The sequence below is a fragment of the Dermacentor albipictus genome, chromosome 1 (genome assembly GCF_038994185.2).
Source record: "Dermacentor albipictus isolate Rhodes 1998 colony chromosome 1, USDA_Dalb.pri_finalv2, whole genome shotgun sequence".
In the NCBI taxonomy this organism is placed as follows: Eukaryota; Metazoa; Arthropoda; class Arachnida; order Ixodida; family Ixodidae; genus Dermacentor; species Dermacentor albipictus.
The window spans coordinates 211,231,463-211,237,905 of record NC_091821.1 but is presented as its reverse complement, the minus strand read 5'-3'; the positions used below and the strand labels follow the sequence as shown (position 1 = coordinate 211,237,905).

Here is a 6,443-nt window from a genome sequence, read left to right as displayed (position 1 = left end):
AGCTGCCGGATTGGACAGCCTAGCTCCATATATATATAAATATATATGCTACGTGAATTTTTTTGGGTGAGTGCATCCGGTCAGAAAACCCACACATGTCACCTGAAAGCATCAAAGCTGCCGGATTCGAGAGCCTTCCTCGTTTAGTACCTCAGTGAGCTAGTGAGCGATAGCTCCTCGGAAACATAGGTAGGAGCAATGTACGTTTGACCTACACGATAATTTCTCTGGCATGAGAGAGAGAGAGAGAGAGAGAGAGAGAGAGAGAGAGAGAGAGATTGTAATTTGTAATGTGGCAGATTACCAACTCGTCGCACAAGCGCGCAGTATGTAACGAGTATGTAATGTGCAATAGTCTGCAACGAGTACGTAATGCGCAAGTATCTTTAATGATCAACAGCATGTTTCTCTCAACCACTTGCGGTTCCTTTTTGACATCAATTAACTTTGCTCTTCAAACATCGAGCGCCTCTCTATTTGATCAAATCTTCCTCGTGAATGTTCTCTGTTGCAGGGACAATCGCAGTTTCAAAAACTTTGTTTCTGCCGCTATACTTGCGCTTCGTAGAAGTGTACTGCAAGGAAAGCGCCATGCATTTTATGTGAAAAAAAAGAGAGAAAAGTATTGATCGAGGGACGCTAGCTAATACGAAATTTTCAAATGTCGGAAGGAAATGTCAACTTTTCATAAGGCAAACACTAATATCACTCCAAAAATGTTTATTGTATAGATAAAGAACATATTTAGTATTTCAGCAGTGGTCAACCAAGAGATTCCTAAGGCTGGAGCCGACGTTTAACGAAACGACTTGAAGGCGAGTCCCCGTGCTGAAATCTTGGCTGTAGTTCGTGAAAGCCCTTGTTCGACCACTGCCGATCACTTAAAACATTCATATTTCTGCTAAACCCTGTCTTCTTTGAATATTTACTGTTTAATAGTCTATATGCATATATTATTGCATGTATTTAGAGTAACTTCAGAGTTAAATATCATGCAACTAGTACGAGGACAGTAAGAAAATGATAATGCTCGTACAAAAAGTTTGATCTCTCTCAATCTGACCGACCAGTATAACTGCCAGCGCCCTATGGCAGAAACGCATTCTAATGTAGAATAAACCTGGTTTCATTCATTCACTGACCCTACGCGTTATCTTATCTCCTGTGTTCATTCGTGATCGTTCCTTGCTGTGTAAGCAACAGCCGCTTCAGTTGATTAATTGTTGCGTACACCGTGTAAGGTTAGTGCAAAGAACGTGCTTAGATGCGAGGATGCGACCAATAATATTGAAAAGATTGCAATGAATTCGCAACTTTCACAGATGGTGGCGGCGCCACGGGGTTTGTTCGTGAACCAGCGATGCCATGATCGCCCTTGGCGGAACGGGAGCCTGCTACCTCTTCAGACACAGAAAGAACTGCGGGCAACTTGCCTATGAATGTTTTTCCAAGGTAGGAGAAGTGTGGGACACTCATAGAAAACATATATTGGCGACCGCACTGTATCATCTAAAAAGATGTTCGCAATGATCGAGTGAGACACAAAAAAAAAAGTCGACAGTGGCTGCTATACGGAGTGCACCTCAAATGCACCACGAAAGGGTTGCGTTCAAACTGCCTGTCACGTTACTCCGAGTCTCAAGCATCCGGAAGGTACCTTTACTATAATCCATGTCCTTCACAGATCCGTCAGTCACTGTATCCGCGTCTTTTTGTCTGGTTTGCTTTGTGATGGGGCTCTTTTTGTCGTTTCTGCCATATCTTCATTTTCCTTGCATTTCTCAAAGACATAAAAACGTAAAAACAAAGAGAGATGCACTATTTCTTTAAGATGACTATTTTGACTTTCGGAGGGTTTTGTTCGCTGATGGCCGACTTCTTGTCTGAATCTGCCGTTGCTCCCTGATCAAGACAGCGCAATTAAATCACATCGCCGGCAATCGGATGATATGTCTTCAGAGCACTCTTCGTGTTCGGTCGCAAAGTGCAAAACACGATTCTTAGACTACTTTGTTTGCTTACACGAGAACAAACTCCACTTGGTCCTTTTCAACTTCACTTCGTAACTCTTAATACACTGCGGCAAAACATCCCGAATTTGACAGCCCTCGACCGACATTGAAGTGAATTCAACACTACGCTGCGGAGTGCAATGCAGGCGAAAACACAGTAAAGCGCATCTCCGAGAATGTTTCCTACTGAGTCGTATGCATCATCATTTCATACTCTGTGGCAAACACCTATCAATGACTTCGTGCTAGCGACGCGACAGGATGCTGCCTTTGCAGTATTTACAATCTCATGGATTTAAGGGCTTAATGTCGGTGCACTGATATACCCAAGTTTTCTTTGGTTACGACAAAATCTTGCCTCTTCCCTGCCTACACAATAACATATATCGGAGGGGAACTGCTGCGCAAATAACTTCACTCTTCTCGAAACGTGCGCGTTCTGGCACCGTCGCAATCATCTGAACGCCCGCCGTGTTGGATGCACACCCACGCTACCTAAAGGCCGTGAAAGTTGCGAATAATACAGGAAATCGAAATCATTGGCCTTTAGGTTTTCTAAGGCTTTTTCTTGGTTTCTAATACTGAATTCCAATGGCTGATCGGGAGCACTCAAGGGTCCGAAGTTTCTGCTCTTTTCGGAGCAAGTTTGTTTCAATGGCAGATCGAGACCAGTAGTACGCGTGAAATAGTTCCTCCAGCAGCCGTTGACCGGATCGTCGGTGCAGCAGACAGCATAAAAAAGATAGAGCGGACGAAATCAGATAGCACACGAGCGATATTCAAGACAGTCTTCTTAGGTGACCTTAGACGGGTGTGGCGCATCTGGGTATCTTGTAAACACTTTAAAAAACGGCCCTTTCGCGCCTCCAGAGCATCTCAGCGAGCCGAAAGAGGTATCAAAATGTAGATCTTAACAATGCAAGAAGCGAGAATCAGTCGGGGTATAAGTAAAATTAATGGTAAGGGCTTAATTATAGCGCCTGTATAATCGAAAATTAACCTCATTGCACTATACCTCTGTAAAGGTGCACCGCCGTAGATATAGATATATTGAGGCAAAGGTCAACTGGCGTCTTGGTCAAAAAAGAAAAAGAAAAGAAGAAACAAAGAAAAGAAAGAATGGTTCAACCCGGTGTTGACGCTTAAAACAAGGTCGACGTACTTTCGCGTGGAATACGATGCGAATAAGATACGAAATTCGAAAATAATGAACATTAAAGAGAGACAGAAACACAGAAGAGAGAGAATAGAGTTGCGCAATATTATTTGAGGTGTAATCAACATTTCATCATCGAATCATTTGAGCCACCGTGTAGGTCGACCCTGTCTTCATTAGCGTCTACACTTGGTCGACCCTTTCTTCTTTTTTTTTTCTCCTTGGCGACGGATGGAAGGGAAATTAAGCTGCTCGGGAGAAAGAAAACGTTCCCGCCATACTAGTGACATACTTTTTTCTTCTCGAGAAAATTGGGGCTCACAAAGCAACTTCGCGTTCAAAGAGTGAGGACATTGCCCACGACATGTTAGCGCTCGCAAGCGCGCGTTAGAGGGTATGTTCCGTCCGCTGAACCGACTCCAAACTCGCTAACCTTACAGCGGATGCCGCGGATTCGATGAAAAGTTAAACGCGAACGCGTAAGCGCGAACGTTATGAGAGTTCGCATTTGAGTTTTTTATGCACCTATAAAACTGAAGTTCCGCACGCAAACATGTCACGAGAACGCGGCACAAACCCTTGTCGTTCGCAAAAACAGAAAAGTGTCGCTTCCGCGTGAGCAACGGCGGTACTTCCCCATGTGCTCTCTGCCGCAGGACGGCGCTCTGTCGCGAAGCTTGCGGACCGCTCTGGGTCTGCCATTAAAATTAATCGTAAGTAATTTTTATGATGCGCGTATTTTTGCTAATCCATTTAAATGCTATTAAGTGAATTAGCATAACATTAAGAGACCGGAAAATAACGGCGTGGATCAGAGAGCGAACGGGTATAGCCGATATTCTAGTTGACATCAAGAAGAAAAATATGGAACATGACTGGCCATGTAGTTCGTAGGGTGGATAACCGGTGGACATTAGCGTTACCGAATGGGTGCCAAGGGAAGGGAAGCGCAGTCGAGGACGGCAGAAAATGAGGTGTTATGATGAAATTAGGAAGTTTGCAGGTGGAAGTTGGAATCAGCTAGCGCAAGGCAACGGTAATTGGAGATCGCTGGGAGAAGCCTTCGTCCTCCAATGGACATTAAAAATAATGCCGATAATGATGATGAATAAATCAGTTAGCAGAACACGCAAACACACACATACACAAAAGTGAGCAGTCAAGCTCAAAAAATATATTTGCAGACAGTCTAAGAATGTTTTATATACTTTGGCTAAACAAATCATGTAGAACGGCTAGCCAGGGCCTGTTCACCGTAAACCGGGGCAGGAGTTGGAAGGTTTGCACGCCCGCCATATTTTCACGTGCGCATATTTCTGATTATGAAGACATTTCTCGAGATTCGAGTAAACATTTCTTTCTTATATTATTATAAAAATAATTATAACCTGTGTAATTAATTTTTGAGCATTGCTGCTAATGTGTACGCAAGAAAAAGACACATCTGGTGATTGTATGAAATATTTCAATCTTATAGTTATGCCCTAAATAACTATAGCGGCTATGTTTTTTTGTCAGCGTTGCAGCAAATCAGTGCGCAACCACATACGCGGCGTTTTGTGACTCTACCATGAGAGCTGAGCGAACATTAATTTCACGCTCACAGGCTCGCTCCGTTTACTCGCATCCGAAAAACATCCGGAAAACAGCGCCTTTGACGTCGACGCCGCCACCCGGTGAGTCGCATCTTGTCACCGTTGCCACCATTGCTCCCGTAAGTAATTTTCTCCAAACGCCGTACTCACGCATTCGTGTACACCGAGACACTCGGTAAAGAGGTGTAAAACTAATATTTAGACATTACTCTCAAAGCTCCGAGCAAACCCATGTCACGATCAGCCTACAGGACTACAGACTCTGCTTCGCGACGCTACCAGACTGGTCCCTGAAATTGGCTTGCTTGCTACGAGTTTCCTCTCACGATTTGCAAAATAGTGAGTGCCACCTGGGGTTTCCTAACCTCGAACTCTCGTTTGCAGGCTGCGTTTTTCACTCTAAGTGAGTGCACAGCACCTGCGGAAAAATTACTGCGAAAATTCCGCCTGCTCATAGTTACCTCACACCCCTACACTTAGGGTGTGGGTAACAATGTCTATGCTGCCATTCAGTAGGCTTTACCACCGTCAAACTCTGGCACAATAGAGCCGTGTGCAGGGTGCGGCGGTAGTAAAGGCGAAGCTTATTGGTTATTTAGTTAGAAAACTTTTTCTCGCGCATGCGCAGCAACATTTTTGCAGAAATGCTAACGCGAAACAGCCATACACTCTAAGAACAGTTTACGCCCTTTGTCGTGCCCCTTCTGCCACACAACGATAATCGTCATCTGCCTTGATGCGTTTCCTTTCTCTAATGCTATGTTCAGACTACGTTCGTAAGGCGCCGATTTTTCGTAACATGCGTAAGCGGAAGCGCAATGAGCGTATGCGTCTAGTTCAGACTGGGGGCGCTATTCTGGACATTCCGCCATTTTCTTCGGTGCGTGACGTAGGCGCGACGCAAACAAAATGGCGCTGGTGGCCCAGTTTTGCTTACGTAACGTGACGCAAACTTGACGTTTTGCCTAAGAAACTGAAATGAAGGCACTGAATATAGCGTTATCGGTAAAGCAAAACAGTTTTCCTCCGCAGTAAAAATAAAGCAGCTATCTCAAAGCGTATGATTATTCCGTCGAAACCGCTTCTCGCTTCCGTCGTCTGCTGCGTACAAGCCATCGTCTGCTTCAATAGCTAGGATGCGTGTCCCCGGAAAACGGAATGAGTCATCGCATGTTGGCGCCAACGCGCTTGTTTTTTGCTTAAGACAACATACGCGACCTACCAGTGGTGATGCGCGCACGTTCTAGGCGACGTTATCGCTACCTCGTGAAACGCAAGTGACTCAGCCCGACTCGGCTGGCTTAGAAACGGCCGAATATCACCGATAGCGTTGCGCGCGCCAGAGATATCCACTAGAGCGACGCAAGCGCCGGCGCTGCCATCTCTTGTTCATTTCGCTGGTTACTCGCACCGCGGGAGGAAACTTCAAGGCGCCGCCTTGCGTACATTTCTTTTTGTAAGTTAGAAAAAGGCCGTTGTCATAACTTTTGATTGTGCGAAAAGGCATTAATCTCGATTACAATACAAATGCAGCAGTGAAAAGTGGACAACATTGCTGAAAGTTTGCTATATTCAACCAATATTATTTCGTATTTACGCGTTCTTTTAAAAAACGATGGCCCAAAACACAAATGCCAACACCACCCGAGAGCGATGCAAATACTATGAGCACGCGTTATG

At 44.8% G+C, this 6,443-nt stretch overlaps 1 protein-coding gene across 11 annotated transcripts in view; it reads left to right on the top strand.

Annotated features, from left to right (window-relative positions):
* LOC135906620 (oxidative stress-induced growth inhibitor 2-like) overlaps nucleotides 1-6,443 on the top strand; it is a 280,892-nt gene that overhangs the window by 68,581 nt on the left and 205,868 nt on the right. For 5 of the 11 annotated variants that reach the window (XM_065438082.1, XM_065438076.2, XM_065438074.2 and 2 more), the window contains exons 2-3: nucleotides 1,323-1,452; nucleotides 4,775-4,844. The exons of 1 other annotated variant lie outside the window; for it this stretch is intronic. The gene's annotated coding sequence lies outside the window, so the exon portion shown is untranslated. Of the gene's footprint in view, nucleotides 1-1,322; nucleotides 1,453-3,824; nucleotides 3,882-4,774; nucleotides 4,883-6,443 lie in introns of all 11 variants that reach the window. 5 more of the 11 variants (XM_065438080.2, XM_065438075.2, XM_065438078.2 and 2 more) reach the window with 4 other exon arrangements.